General features: G+C 48.2%; 1 protein-coding gene and 1 non-coding gene across 14 annotated transcripts in view; one reads left to right on the plus strand and one right to left on the minus strand.

Moving 5' to 3' along the window:
- TENM4 (teneurin transmembrane protein 4) overlaps positions 1-15,809 on the minus strand; it is a 1,513,397-nt gene that overhangs the window by 545,872 nt on the left and 951,716 nt on the right. The gene's annotated exons all lie outside the window — the stretch shown is intronic.
- Positions 15,537-15,608, plus strand: TRNAT-UGU (transfer RNA threonine (anticodon UGU)). Its single transcript has one exon. It is a non-coding gene; the product is annotated as a tRNA-Thr (tRNA).

Below are 15,809 nucleotides of genomic sequence, written 5' to 3' on the forward strand. Positions count from 1 at the left end.
ATTGGCCAATCAAGGACTCAGGGGAACATTCCCAGTGGCCAATGAGCTGGCGGGTGGGCATGGACTGCCCTAAACTTACAGGGACGCTGGTATTTTACTTCCTGCACAATGGATGGTTCCTTCCCCAAGTCACCTGTTACTTAATGGCAAATAAATTATATAACAAAAGGATTCTTGGCCCTTCTGGTGAGGGCTGTGTGAGCCCCCTTGTCTTCTGAGGCCACTCTCGCTCTCCTCCTGAGGGTGGGGAATGGCCTTGGAAGATGGGTGGCGGTACAGCAAGCAGGCCTCTTCAGCCACCTTCTGCCGGCACGCTCCCTGGGGCGGACAACGGACATCACGTCTGTGCCTTTCCGTTTCAGGGGCGCGCCAGCAGATGTGTTTCCACATCGAAAAAGAATAGAGAGAAGGAAGCTGTTAAAAAGTTAAAAAGCTATCCACCCCGGGCAACAAGCTGGTCAGACACACCACTACCCTAATGGCCACCCTTTTACTTTCAGACATATTAAACTGGAAGTGGTGATTCACTGACCACGGAAAGCAGCTGTCCTGGAAAGCTACCCTTTGCATTTCTTTCCAACACTCCCTGTTAACTCTGCTTTATTTCTGCTTTAATTTCACTTTTTTCTATTTGTTTCAGCTTGGGCTGACTCGGCAGTTCCGGGATGAAAGGCAAAGCACAGAAATGCTCCTCGCTTCCTCTCCTTCGGCTTTGTAATTGGCATTAAGTAGGAGCCCTGTCAACGATTACAGAAGCGTTATTTGCTGTTGTTGTTGCTTGAATAAATGTCATCTGTGAAAGGCATTTGCCCAGTATCTGACTGGCCAATTAACAAATGCTTTGTTTTTAACCAGCAGGATGGTTGGCCTTATTATACGCACTTCCAATACCACTGAAACGTCAGGAATTCTTCCCTAGTTTTCGTGAAGCTACTTTCAGGGGGTAGCCATGTTGGTCGGCAGTAGAAGAGCTAGGCCCGAGTCCAACAGCACCTTGGAGACTAACTTTGAGTCCTGTGGCTCCTTTAAGACACATGGAGTTGTATTCACAGAAGCATAGGGATGGATGGGGCCCTCCAGGCCGTCTAGTCCAAACTAGCTAGATGCTTCGCCCGCCTTCCTTTGCCGGCCTTCGTATTTGGGGATCACAGCTTCCTGTGTTGTTGCTTTCTTCGCTTCGTTTAGATCCTGCTTTTTTCCCCAAGTGGGGACCCAATGGGCTTACGTCACTCCCCTCTTCTCCCTTTTATTGTAGAATCCTAGAGTGTAAAGGGGCCGTCTAGGACATCTAGTCTCAGCCCCTGATCAGTGCAGGATCAGCCTCAAGCATCCAGGAGAAGGATCTGTCCAGCCACTGCTTGAAGACCACCAGTGAGGGGGAGCTCCCCACCTCTTTATGCAGCCCATTCCACGGCTGAACTAGACTCCTAGAATCCTAGAGTGGGAAGGGGCCATCCAGGACATCTAGTCCCACCCCCTGCTCAGTGCAGGATCAGCCTCAAGCATCCAAGAGAAGGATCTGTCCAGCCGCTGCTTGAAGACCACCAGTGAGGGGGAGCTCCCCACCTCCTTAGGCAGCCCATTCCTCTGCTGAACTAGACTCCTAGAATCTTAGAGTGGGAAGGGGCCATGCAAGCCATCTAGTCCCACCCCCTGCTTAGTGCAGGATCAGCCTCAAGCATCCAGGAGAAGGATCTGTCCAACCTTTGCTTGGAGATCGCCAGTGAGGGGAGCTCCCCACGTCCTGAGGCAACCCACTCCATAGCTGAACTACTTCGTCTCTGAACATTTTCCACTGATATCTAGCTGGTATCATTCTACATGTAGTTTATAGCCATTACTGTGGGTCCTCTCCTCTGCTGCCAACAGGGACCACTCCCTGCTCTCCTCCAAGTGACAACCTTTGAGATCTTTCGAGAGAGCAATCATGTCCCCTCTCGACCTCCTTTTCTCCAGGCTGAACATTCCCGAGTCCCTCAGCCTTTCCTCCTAGGGCTTGGTCCCCAGGCCCTGGATCATCCTTGTCGCTCCTCTCTGTGAGGGTCCAGAACTGCACACATAACTCCACGTGGGGTCTGACCACTGTGATATCCATCAGGACTTTTTACATTATGCAATTTCGAAGTGATGCCTCTGTTGATACAGCCCAATACTGCTCAGATTTAGCGTACAGTCCAGAAGTACCCCAAGATCTCGTTCACACCCGCTGCTCCTTGGGGGTATAAAAATTAACTTGTTGCCGCCTCCTTTTTTCTGCCCAGTTGACAAGTTCAAGATTTAGGATGAGGGGTGCCAACCTCTTCTAAGTGTGCCCTGGAGATCTCCTGGGATTTCAACTAAGCTCCTGAATAAAATGGCAGCTTTAGAGGGTAGACTTTCACCCACTGGGGCAATGGAGCACTGTGTAAGGTCCTGCCCTCTCCAAACCTCTCCCTCCCTTGGCTTCATTCCCCCAAGTTCCAGGAATTTTCCTACCAAGTCGGCATCCCTAAGATTCAAGGTTTAAGTTTGCCAGTGTGGTGTAGTGGTCAAGAGTGATGGTCTCTAATATGGAGTGCCAGGTTTGATTCCCTCACACCTCTATACAAAAGCTAGCTGGCTGACCTTGGCCAATCACAGTTCTCTAAGAACTCTCTCAGCCTCACCTATCTCAGCCTCACCTTGCATCGGTAAAAAAGGCAAATGCCATTTTGGGCTGTATCAACAGAGGCATCACATCAAAATCACAAGATGTCATAGTCCCATTGTATACGGCACTGGTCAGACCACACCTGGAGTACTGTGTGCAGTTCTGGAGGCCTCACTTCAAGAAGGACGTAGATAAAATTGAAAGGGTACAGAGGAGAGCGACGAGGATGATCTGGGGCCAAGGGACCAAGCCCTATGAAGATAGGTTGAGGGACTTGGGAATGTTCAGCCTGGAGAAAAGGAGGTTGAGAGGGGACATGATAGCCCTCTTTAAGTATTTGAAAGGTTGTCACTTGGAGGAGGGCAGGATGCTGTTTCCGTTGGCTGCAGAGGAAAGGACGCACAGTAATGGGTTTAAACTACAAGTACAACGTTATAGGCTAGATATCAGGAAAAAAAATTCACAGTCAGAGTAGTTCAGCAGTGGAATAGGCTGCCTAAGGAGGTGGTGAGCTCCCCCTCACTGGCAGTCTTCAAGCAAAGGTTGGATGCACACTTTTCTTGGATGCTTTAGGATGCTTAGGGCTGATCCTGCGTAGAGCAGGGGGTTGGACTAGATGGCCTCTATGGGCCCTTCCAACTCTATGGTTCTATGATTCTATGATTCTATCTCACAGAATGTCTGTTGTGGGCAGGGGAAGAAAGGTGATTGGCAGCTGCTTTGAGACACATGAGGCCTGCAGAGTGACCTTGGGCCAGTCGCAGTTCTCTCAGAGCTCTCTCAGCCCCACCAGGAAGGGAAAGCAACTATAAGCTGCTTTAACACTCCTTAAAGAGATAGATAAAAGCGCTTTTTAAAAAACCAGCTCTTCTTCTTAAACTTTCCTTCAGACAAAGCTAGTGGGCATCCGTCAAGATTTATTAGGAATTAACTCCCCAAATCCCTCTCCTGAATTATTTCAATGCGATGGCCTGAAATCTAATGCCTGCCCAAACAAAAAGATGCTACTTTCTTTCTTTTCCCCTTTTTGAAAAAGAAATCTTTAGATGTTACAAAAAAGAAGAAGAAAGGAGCCATTTGCACAGATGGGCTGCTATTTCAGTGGCCCCAAACAATGAGCCGCCTCCGGGAAGAGATGGGGTCTCCGGTCCGGTTCACCGGACGGCATTGTGCAAGCAGAACGGCTTTGCTCTTTTTGCAAAGGGCGGGCTCAGAAACTCTGCCTGGAAAGGGATTCGGGATCAGCTATTTGTCTGCTGCGAGATCACGAGACGGGCACCGTCGGCAGGCCTCCACAAACGTCTGAAAATTGAATTGCAAAGCAGACACAGGCGAGACGGCAAGCTCTCGAAACGGAGGGACAAGCCAGCTTCTAGCATGAGGGCCTGAACTTCAACCTCTGCAAGGTGTTAATCTAGCGATACACCCGGAGGGGTCTATCGTTATGCATTTCCTTCTCCCGCCTCCTTGCTTTCCAACAAGAGGAACTGCCAGTTATCAGCCTCGATCCATCCTATCGTAAAGGCTTTGAAAAACATAGGTTTGAAAGCATTTTTAAAAAAATAAAAGGGAAACCGTCCTTTTAGGAAACATCAAAGCCCTTGGAAACCTGGGTTAGGAATCAGCCGAACGTTCCTCGACCGGTTCCTGACGCATGTTTATTTATTGATTTGATTTTTACGCCGCTCCTTCCTGCACAGCATGCTTGGGGCAGCTTACAGAGGTTTAATACTCAGAGTCAAAAACATAAAAACATAATTTAAAACAATTCAGAACCAGTGATTCCACCCATTAGAACAGGACCGACAGCTCTGTAAGGGTAGGAATTAATTTTTTTAAATATATATTTTTATGTTATATATTATATTTGTTATGTTTATATTTGTTAATCGTTTATCAGGTCATGTGTGGTCAATGTTGACCCACCCATCCTCCTCCTAAAATGGCCAATGATGGGCCGGGTCGGGGAGGAAAGGGGAGGGGAGGGGCCTCGGGGGGGGCGTGTCCACAGCTCTGCTTCCTATATTCAGCACCATCGTGCAACTACTGGGGTTTCTCGAAGCCTGAAGAATGTCTCAGCAATTTCTTAACAGTAAAAACGTTGGGAAAGTCTGCATTAGAGTAATGCTCCCATGGATAAATTAGTGGATTGCACAGTTTTTTTTAATTTAATTTCCCCTGGGGGGAAAGGGAGGCGGAGGGGAGGGTGGCTCAATTTGCTGTAATGCTTTCTCGTTTGGGCCTTGAGGGTATCTCTGTTATAACTGAGAAACGACTCTTCTTTTAGAATGCTCCAGGTGTTTTACATGAAGCTCCCAATGGCTTCCCAGCAAACCAGTTACCAGGTATAGACTACCAGCTTCAGTATTCAGTGCTCCTATATTTTGGAAACATAATGCCACCAATAGTAAAGAATGACTTCCTTCTTTGGTATGTGATTCCATGAAGGCTGGTCCCTCCCTCACTCCCTTCCAGTTTGGTGTAGTGGTTAGGAGTGCGGACTTCTAATATGGCATGCCAGGTTCGATTCTGCACTCCCCCACATGCAGCCAGCTGGGTGACCTTGGGCTCGCCACGGCACTGATAAAGCTGTTCTGACCGAGCAGGGATATCAGGGCTCTCTCAGTTTCACCCACCCCACAGGGTGTCTGTTGTGGGGAGAGGAAAGGGAAGGCGACTGTAAGCCGCTTTGAGCCTCCTTCGGGTAGGGAAAAGCGGCATATGAGAACCAACTCTTCTTCCTGTCTGTCTGTCTGTCTGTCTGTCTGTCTGTCTGTCTGTCTGTCTGTCTGTCTGTCTGCCTGCCTGCCTGCCTGCCTCCTTCCTTCCTTCCTTCCTTCCTTCCTTCCTTCCTTCCTTCCTTCCTTCCTTCCTTCCTTCCTTCCTTCCTTCCTTCCTTCATTCATTCATTCATTCATTCATTCATTCAGCTTATATATTGCCCCTCACTGTGGCATCTCAGAGCGGTGTCCATAGAACAGAGAGAACAAGAAAGTACGCTAAACATTTGCAACCGTTTCCAATAAAGAAATATGACTTATTTTATCTCTTTATTTCAAACAGTTGCAAATATTTAATGTACTTTCTTGTCCTCTGTTCTATGGACACCGCCCTAGGACGTGACCAAGGAACTGCATCTAACAGTATCAGCAGGGGGTTGGTCTAGATGCCCTAGATGGCCCCTTCCTACTCTATGGTTCTAAGCCATAGGAAAGCACTGTTGACATTTTTACCAGACAGGTGCTTTCCAAGGAGCTTCATATTTAGGACTAGGGCATGAACCTCACACGTTTCCACCTAACTGCTCACCAAATTGACACTTAGGGAAAGACAATGGTATATTTGGCTGTCTTCCATGTTCTGCCTTGTGGTGCTCAAACGGAGGTCACTGGGAGGCTGGGAGGATAAGCCAGCCAAAGAGGGTCAAGGAGGCTGTCCTCCACGCGATAACAGCATCTTAATAGCTTTCTAAAAACAGCGGGCCATCAAGGACCCAGACAACTTAATTTTGTTTCCCAGCTGGAATGTTAAGTACAGTAGTCGAAACGAGTCCGAAAACAAAGAGGGAGAAAGGAGAGCTCATCGGCCGTCTCACTCGGTTTATCTCGACGTCCCGCAAACCTTCCGACAGTACATCCGAGCCGACAACGCGTTCATGATCTTTTGGAACGAGGCCCAAGACAAAATGCAAGGTTTAGTGGTCCGCTGACCCGCTCCCCTCCTTTCAACAACCATGCATCCAAGGGCCCTCAAAAGATTCACCCAGAAGGTCATCCTCTTTTCCCCCTTAAAATAATTATTTAAAAATCCACCAAAGCAATCCAATACCAGGGCCGAGCCGAGGAACTATCCAAATTAAACACTTAGGCTATCACTTCAGCCGTTTTGTATGATTTAGTCTTGTTTCATTGTTAATGGGGCATAACACTGAATCTCCAGTTTTTTCGGTCCAATAGAAACCCCACTGCTTGGTTGAGTCTTTGGCATCTCTTCTCGAAGGGCTCTGGGCACCAAAGATGGCGAGAGGTTTGGAGACCAAGACGTAGGAGGAAAAGTTGGGAGAGCTTGGTCTGCTTAGCCTGGAGAGGAGACGACTGAGAGGGGATCTGAGAACCATCTTCAAGTATTTAAAAGGCTGCCATGTGGAGGATGGAGCAGAGTTGTTCTCTCTTGCCCCGGAGGGATGGACCAGATCCAATACTGGTCTAGAGAGTCCAATAGCTTTTTGCACACAATATAAGGCAGCTTATCACTGTACCTCCCCTTCCTAAAAGAACACCAGGTGAATCTTCTCCTGGACTGCACAATATCCCAATATCTTGTGAATTCCACTGAGCAAGATTCTGAGTTCATAAAAGTCAATCTTGTCTTGAGGGATTAATAGCAGTTCAGGAAAGATATATTGACATCAGAACATTCTAAGAGAAAGGGCAACCAGGAAGGGTAAGGGCTTGGAATCCATGCCTCACAAGGACCGTTTATGCACTGGGAATTTCACTGCCCCAGCTCCTCTGCAGGAGCACAAATCAGGGGTGGACGACATGCACCAGGCCTAGTGCTTCCCCATATGGGTGCAGGAAGAGGTGGGACAACCTGCCACGACTAAAACTCCAGCCTGCAGCCTGGCATGAAACCTCCAGTGCAGAAACGGTCAAGGAGAAGGTGGGTCTGGGTAGCTAGAATAAGAGGAGGGCACGGGGTGATAGGAAAGATGTGTTTAGCTAGTCAAAGGCAGACAAGTTGAAGAGGAGGCCAACTTGTTGACTGCAGCTTAAGGGACAAGAACTTCAAATGATGGGAAAGGAGGCTCCACTTCAGTATTATTAGAAAGTATTTTTGGACAGGGAGGGCTGTTTGTAGATGGAATAGGCTGCCTTGGAGCGTGGTAGAATCTTCTTTGCTGGAAGTGTTTGGAGCAGGGTTCCCCAACCTTTTTATCACCGGGGACCACTCACCGCCTTTTACTGAGGCCCGGTGGGGGGGGGGGTAGTTCTCTCCTCTCCACCACTGCCCTAACACTCTCTGATTGCTATGGTAATGTTTAAACATCCCTTCAAAATAAGATACAGACACGCCACAACAATGAACATCAGGAACATTTAATTTTCATGGAAATTTTAACTCATGACAATGACAAATCAATGGGAACCCTGAGCTTGTTTCTCTGCAACAAGATAGTCCCATCTGGGAGTGATGGGAGACAATGACACCCGAAGTGTGTTGTAAAGGGCCGGGGGGGAGGGGGAGAAGGCGTCCTTCGGGTCCCACCTCCAATTAGTCGACGGACCACATGTGGTCCGCAGCCCACAGGTTGGGGATCGCTAGTTTGGAGGAGATTGAAAGGCTGTGATTTTTAAGATTAGAATGACTAAACTGAGCCTGTTTACTTTGGTCACAAGATGAGAGTCACTGGAAAGGACAATCCTGCCGGGAAAATCTCAAATCAGCAGGAAAGGAAAAGACCCAACAAGAGACAGACGGGCAAGACCTGAAGCGATGTTGTTAAGGATGGGCTATTTCGGAGGTCAGTCGTTCGTAGGTCAGAAGCTGGCAGACAGCACTTAACACGGCCTCAAGCGCGGTCCATATTTGTTCAAACTCAACAGCAAAACGTTTGCTGATCCACCACATTTCACTTTGGTGGGCCAGCTATTTGGGGGCACCGAGACACAACGTATGTTGCAGAATCCCCCGTTGTCCAATCTGTGAAGCCAGCACAACCAGGTCTGAAAACAATAGCCCCGCTGCTTCAGCCCACTATGTTTATGTATTCCCCACCACCTCGCCGGAGTGCCAGGCTTTCATTAATTCTGTCTGAAGTGCTTTGAGGATTTAGAGGACTGCGTAAGAGCCAGTATTATTAAGTATTATTGCTGTCGCTGGTCTGATTATTAAGATGCGTTCCAGGAGCCAAGCGTCAAAATGAGCCGGCAAGGTTACGAGGAGAACGCGACCAAGAAAGGCGCTTGAGTATTCTGAGCAGTTTGGTAAGGAGCAACCTTCGCTGAGAGAATGTCTCGCGGAGAAAGGTCAGAGGAGCGAGGGGAACTGAGAGCGTGGTAGTTAAGAGCAGTGGAGTCTAAGATGGGGGGCTGGATTTTGATTCCCCACTCCTCCTCCACCTGCGGCCAGGTGGGTGACCTTGGGCCAATAACAGTTCTCTCTGAACTCTCTCATACTACAGGGTGTCTGTTGTGGGGAGCAGATGGGAAGGTGATGTTCCGTCAAGTTGAGAGAGACGTGAGTCCTCTTGGAGGCCTCACTTTTTAAAGGATGTGGACAAAATGGAGAGGGTGCAGAGAAGAGGGACGAGGGTGATCCAGGACCTGGGGACCAGGAGGAAAGGCTGAGGGACTTGGGAAGGTTCAGTCAGGAGAGGAGGAGGTTGAGAGGAGACAGGATGGCTCTCTTGAAGTATATGGAAGATGGGAAGAGGGCAGGGAGCAGTTCTTGTTGGCTGCAGAGGACCTGCAGTAATGGGTTTAAACTTCATGAAGAACTATACTGGCTAGATATCAGAAAAAAATTTTCAAAGTCTGAGTAGGTTGGCAGTAGAATGGGCTGCCTGAGGAGACAGTGAGCTCCCCCTCACGGGCAGTCTTCAAGCAACAGCTGAACAAGTACTTATCCTGGATGCTTGAGGTTGATTCTGCCTTGAGCAGGGGGTTGGACTAGATGTCCTAGATGGCCCCTTCCCACTCTAGGATTCTAGGAGTCTAGTTCAGCAGTGGAAGGGGCTGCCTAAGGAGGTGGGGAGCTCCCCCCTCACTGGTGGTCTTCAAGCAGTGGCTGGACAGATCCTTCTCCTGGATGCTTGAGGCTGATCCTGCCTTGAGCAGGGGGTGGGACTAGATGGCCTGCATGGCCCCTTCCAACTATAGGATTCTAGGAGTCTAGTTCAGCAGTGGAAGGGGCTGCCTAAGGAGGTGGGGAGCTCCCCCTCACTGGCCATCTTCAAGCAGCGGCTGGACAGATCCTTCTCCTGGGTGCTTCAGGCTGATCCTTCACTGATCACAGGGTTGGACTAGATGTCCTAGATGGCCCCTTTCCACTCTAGGATTCTACGATAAAAGGGAGAAGAGGGGAGTGACGTAAGCCCGTTGGGTCCCCACTTGGGGAAAAAAGCAGGATCTAAACGAAGCGAAGAAAGCAACAACACAGGAAGCTGTGATCCCCAAATACAAAGGCCGGCAAAGGAAGGCGGGTGAAGCATCTAGCGAGCCGCGGAACTCCTTATTAAAATTTCATCTGGCTCCTTCCCTCCGGTTGCCCCCCTCCCTCCGTGCGAACACGGCAATTAATTATTTAGAATAACTAATCAATCGAGGATGAGACGCACTAATCAAACACATTTCCAGCAGCTAAGCAGCGCGCACTTTGAAGAGATTGATCGGCACAAAGATGCTCGGGAGTGGAATCTTACAGGCCCCGTGAGCGCCTCTGCAAATCCCTCGGGCCGAATCCCTGACACCGTCTGCTCGGACCAGGCAGCCGGCTGAAGGCCGACCCCCGACAGACAGACGGCAATTATTCTCTGCTCTGGTGCCCTCTCTGCACTCTCGGTTGGGAATCAGATTTCGGGGAGAGTCAGGCTGGGCAACTCTGCCGGTGGCAAAAATGTGGAGAGATGGGCTCTCTTGGCTGCTCTGGCTACTGCCTGCTAGCAACGCAGGAGAATGTAGTTATTATCAGGCCATGTTTGGAAGATCAGATCTTCAGTAGCCGATTTCAAAAACCGGAAAAGGGGCCCACACTTTAGCTTGCCTCGGGCCAGTCGCAGTTCTCTCGGAGCTCTCTCAGTTTCTCCTGCCTAACAGGGTGTCTGTTGTGGGGAGAGGAGGGGAAGGCGATTGTCAGCCGCTTTGAAACTCCTTTGGGCTGTAAAAAGTGGCAGCAGTATCTCATGTTGTGTGTGTGGGATATGTCGGACGACAGTATTTTGTAAGCTATGTTAGAAAAGGTTCTTAAGAATAAGGACATGCTCCTAGCAACCAAGAGGAAGATACTTCCTGCCACAGTAGTCCTCAGTAGGGAAGAGAAGAAGAGCTGTTTACTTATACCCTGCTTTTCACTCCTAGAAGGAATACCGCAGTGGCTTACAAACACCTCTCCCTTATTCTCCTCACAGCTTATCATGAATTTTGGCCAATTCATGGTTCACAAAGTGATGTTTGCGAAATGAAGAGCTGCCACAAACTTTCACAAATTTCAAGGTTCATGAGCCATTTAAACCCTTGCTTTTTCTATTCATGAAAAACACCAGCGGGGAGCAGAAAGCAGGGTTTTAATGGCGACAAGCCATTTCTATCCCTGCTTTCTACTCCCTGATAAACAGCCGTTAGGTTTAAATTATTTGAATCCCCACTTGTTCCATGTTAGCCTGCTGGGTGACCTTAGGCCAGTTACAATCTCTCAGCCTAACCTACCCCACAGGATTGTTGTAAAACAGCAGAGATGGTATGATAGGTGGGAAATACATAAAGTAAATTAATCAAAAGCAAGGCTTGATTCCTCTTTTCAGTGCAATTTTTTAAAGGGGCAATGGAGAAATCTACACCCAGGGGAACAAAAGAACAAAATGGCTGCCAAGGGAGGCGGAGTCAGCTGCAAAATGGCTGCTCTGGGAGAAGCCTCTACACACACTCACACACCCAGAGATAGACCAAGTACAAGGAAGAAGTGTTTTTAAAAAAACAAAGGAGTGAGAGGGAAAAAAATCAACTCAGGGCTAATCTCAGGGCTCTCTCAGCCTCACCTCCCTCACAGGGTGTCTGTTGTGGGGAGAGGAAAGGGAAGGTGACTGTAAGCCGCTTTGAGACTCCTTCGGGTAGAGAAAAGCGGCATATAAGAACCAACTCTTCTTCTTCTTCAGTAATCTCAGGGCTTTCTCAGCCTCACCTCCCTCACAGGGAGTCTGTTGTGGGGAGAGGAAAGGGAAAGTGATTGTAAGCCGCTTTGAGACTCCTTCAGGTAGAGAAAAGCGGCATATACCTTTGGCTTGATACAGCCAAACATTCTTAACCAAATATTTTTATCCCACTCTTCCTCCAAGGTCTTCAGTGTGATATGCATACTTTTATCCTCAGAACAACCCTGTGGGTAGGCTGTCCACAAAGAGGGAACAAGTGGCTCTAGGTTACAAAGGTTCATGGCTGAGGGGGGCGGGATTTGAATGGGTCCCTCTATTCCGAGTCTAACAATCACCTAATCAAACAATTTAACCCAGCCTTTCTCAACTTTTTTACATTTGAGAAACCCCTGAAACATTCTTCTCCCATCTGTGGTGCAAACGTGCAGAATATGGTTGGAAGCAGAGCTGTGGACTGGCCTACCTGGGGACCCTCCCCTTCCCACCCCCACCCCCAGGCCTTTCATTGGCCACTTTGAGAGGACAGGCAGGTCAACATGACCATATAAGTTTGCATCACCCAATAAATGTTTAACAAACTTAAAAAATATATTAAAAATTAATTAACTCCTGCCCATTCAAGAAACCATTTCAAAACCATCAAGATGCCCCAGGCTTTCACGAAAACCTGGCCTATTCAGCACACCATAGATAATGCACTTTCAATGCACTTTAGAAGTAGATTTTCCTGTTCCGCACAGGAAAATCCAGATGCCAAAGCACATTGAAAGTGCATTATCCTAGGTGTGCGGAATGGGCCCCGGTTGAGAAAGCCTGATTTAACCACTACCTCGCACAAGCTCCCCCACTCCGAGATGCTTAGAGTCCTGTCGGACAAATTATCCTGCCACCCGAAATTAGCAAGAATCCATCACTGAACCTTCGCTGGACTTCAACAATCTCGACACGTACTGGCGCTGTGAGCCACCCTTATTTTTCTGCTCCCCTCCCCTTCGACCTGCGGCGAATTCTCCTTTTAAAAAATGTTCACGGTTGCTTTTCGAGTGGGAGATCTACAGGTAATATTTCACCTGCTGGCGACGGAGACTTGGCAAGATCGCATCCTGCTTATCACGCTAAGCGGTTTCTAAGCCTAAACTCTCGACAAAGGCTTTTCGAGAAAGCACAAAAGGGAGAGAAGGTGGACTCCATAACCCGTGAATAATTGAACAACTCCACACGTTATTCGCCGTCCCAAGATTTTCGACTGTTGCCTGGCGAGTTATTCTATGGTTTCCCCTTAGCTTGACCCCTACAGTAATTGGAATTTCAATTATTCATTTTCAATTAGAAGCATGGCACGGTGATCACAAACGTCATTAAGTATTAAATTACCTCTAATGATGGATGGACGGACCTACGGATGCTTCCTGCAATCCTCCAAACCGGCCCCCTCCTTATTTCCGTGCCAAACAAACCTGCTCTCTTACAGTAGAGCTTGCAAAAGCCGCCAAAGAGGGACAAACGAGCCGATTCCGCATGGGCCGTAAAGGCCTGGGTAGCGTCTATATGGACCCAAGCTTCCAAGAATTAGGAAATCAAGAGATGACTCTGAGATCATGCTAACACATGAATGTGCTTGTTGGTGTCTATGACTAAGTCACCATTAACCTGGTATCCATGATTATCTGGAAAAAAGTGTAATCAATGCTCCCTCCAGTATGCTGACTGGATTGGCCCTTCTACACTGGTTCCCAATTTGTTTCCGGGCACAATCTCTGGTGCTGGTTTTGATCTTCGAAGTCCAATGAGGGTTGGGACCAACCTCCCGAACAACCTCTTGAACTGTGACTACTGTGGCCATTTTGGAAGTCTCAGTTTAGTTGGAGATCGACCCAACTTCTTGGCCATGATGCCAATGTTCTGGCATTGTCTCCCCAGAGAGAGATCTAGTTTAGCATCCTGTTTTCGAAAGTGGCTAACCAGATTATTTTTTTGATCGACAAACATCTCACAACGGGCACAGCTGTCTGCACAATGAACCCTAAGCAGGTGGCATTTTGATACACACGGCCTTTGCCCATGGAGATTACATTCAAGTCTTTGACACACATACCCTCCCTCCCCATTAACCCTTCTAATCCCCACTAAGATTCTCACTCAGTCTGGCAACCACTGGGACATGTTTGTATATATGCAATGAAGAAAATATACCTACTAACGCACGGCTAATACTTTTGGAAGAGCCTCTTGTGGCGCAGAGTGGTAAGGCAGCAGACATGCAGTCTGAAAGCACTGCCCATGAGGCTGGGAGTTCGATCCCAGCAGCCGGCTCAAGGTCGACTCAGCCTTCCATCCTTCCGAGGTTGGTAAAATGAGCACCCAGCTTGCTGGGGGGTAAACGGTAATGACTGGAGAAGGCACTGGCAAACCACCCCGTATTGAGTCTGCCATGAAAACGCTGGAGGGCGTCACCCCAAGGGTCAGACATGACTCGGTGCTTGCACAGGGGGTACCTTTACCTTTTAATACTTTTGGATATTGTAACTCTGCATGCAAAAGGATTTGGGAGGGAAAGGGGGAGGATAATTCTCTGTCTGTCTGTCTGTCTGTCTGTCTGTCTGTCTGTCTGTCTGTCTGGGGTACACTTGGCAGCTGGCCCCACAACCTCTCATGAGCAAGATGCTAATCAATTGCCTTCTAGGTTTCATCTTATATAGGACCTCTCTTCTTCTTTTCTCTTACCTGGGCTTGGAGCTGTAGCAAGCTAACCTTGTTGAAGATAATCTATCCACATTAAGTTAAATGTACCTACACGAATGCATCATATATAGCATCAACAGTCCCCAGATGAGACCTGGGGAACTCCAGGTAACACCTGGGGATCTCCCCAGGTACAGCTCATCGCCAGGGGACAGCGATCAGTTCCCCTGGAGAAAATGGCTGCTTTGGAGGGGGGACTCCACTGAGTTCTCTCCCCACCTGCTCCTAGCTGAACTCCCAAAATTTCCAGGTATTTCCCAACCCAGAGCTGGAAACCCTAGTCATATATGATGTGCTTCTATTTTTGTCATTAAAATTTCTTTCTCTTGTTGCCCTTGGGAGTCAGATCCTCTTTGTCATTTGTTTGAACAGCATTTGTCCCTTGGCCAGGAATTGTGGAGGGCCAGGAATTTTGGAGGATTGTGTCAAACTTCTGTACTTCCTAGGTTAATTGATCTACTATTTTTTTACATTTAACTCAATACGATCTTGGTTTCCAAAATGCAAAACAGCGAAATGGAAAGGGCAGGGGAAGCCATTCACAAGGGATCGCTCGTGATCCATTTACGGACCCACTTTTTGGTCCTGACCCATAGGCTTGGGAAACACTGGAAGAAGATGAGCACTACTGTTTTCCCTTCTAAGGACAGCAACATAGAATCATAGAATCATAGAGCTGGAAGGGGCCATACAGGCCATCTAGTCCAACCCCCTGCTCGACGCAGGATCAGCCCTAAGCATCCTAAAGCACATCTTCATGATTTTCTAGGTTGGACTTCTTACGAATGGACTACTTTTCTACCTGCGGGAATTCGTTCTTTAAACACAAGGGAAAATTACCGACACCTGCAGCACAAGGCTGCCTCCAATAAAAGAACTTTTGCAATTCTGCTTTAATTTGGCTCTAGCTATCGAAAGTTGCCGTACTTCTCCAGATTTCAGTCCTCAGAATGAAAAGGGGGGAATTTGCTTAAGATTCCCTGATCACGGGGCTTGTAATCATACAATATTGATGTGAACAAGGAACGCCAGGGTGTTCCGAGGGTGGCATTTTGCTGATTTGACTGAATATGCAGATTACCTCTACCTTGCATATAATTAACACATTTGCATAGCATTCAAACGGAATGCAAATAAGCCCAGTAGGTGACAAAGCAAAGTGCTTGAGTTTAGCTCATTTTCCTGCATTCTTATTCTGGAAATGCAAGTCACCCTCCCTTGAATAATCTTCATCAAGTGTTCCCAGAAAGCTAGCTGGCTGATGTCCCCATAATACAGTCGCAGTCACGTAGGGGAGGGGGTGTGGCTCAGTGGAAGAGTCTCTGCTTTGTAGGCAGAAGGTCCCAGGTTCGATCCCCGGTATCTCCAATTAAAAAGACCAAGCAGTAGGCTTGTGAAGAAATCCCTAAACCGGGAGTGGCCGAACTGTCCATGGACTACAATTGCCATGAGCCTCTGCCATGGCAGAGACTCGTGGCAATTGTAGTCCATGGACATCTGGAGAGCCACAGTTTGGCCACCCTTGTCCTAAATGGTCTGGGATCCTCATATCGTTGGAGCCAGCTCTTC

Source organism: Paroedura picta, chromosome 6 (genome assembly GCF_049243985.1).
Source record: "Paroedura picta isolate Pp20150507F chromosome 6, Ppicta_v3.0, whole genome shotgun sequence".
NCBI classification, from domain to species: domain Eukaryota; kingdom Metazoa; phylum Chordata; class Lepidosauria; order Squamata; family Gekkonidae; genus Paroedura; species Paroedura picta.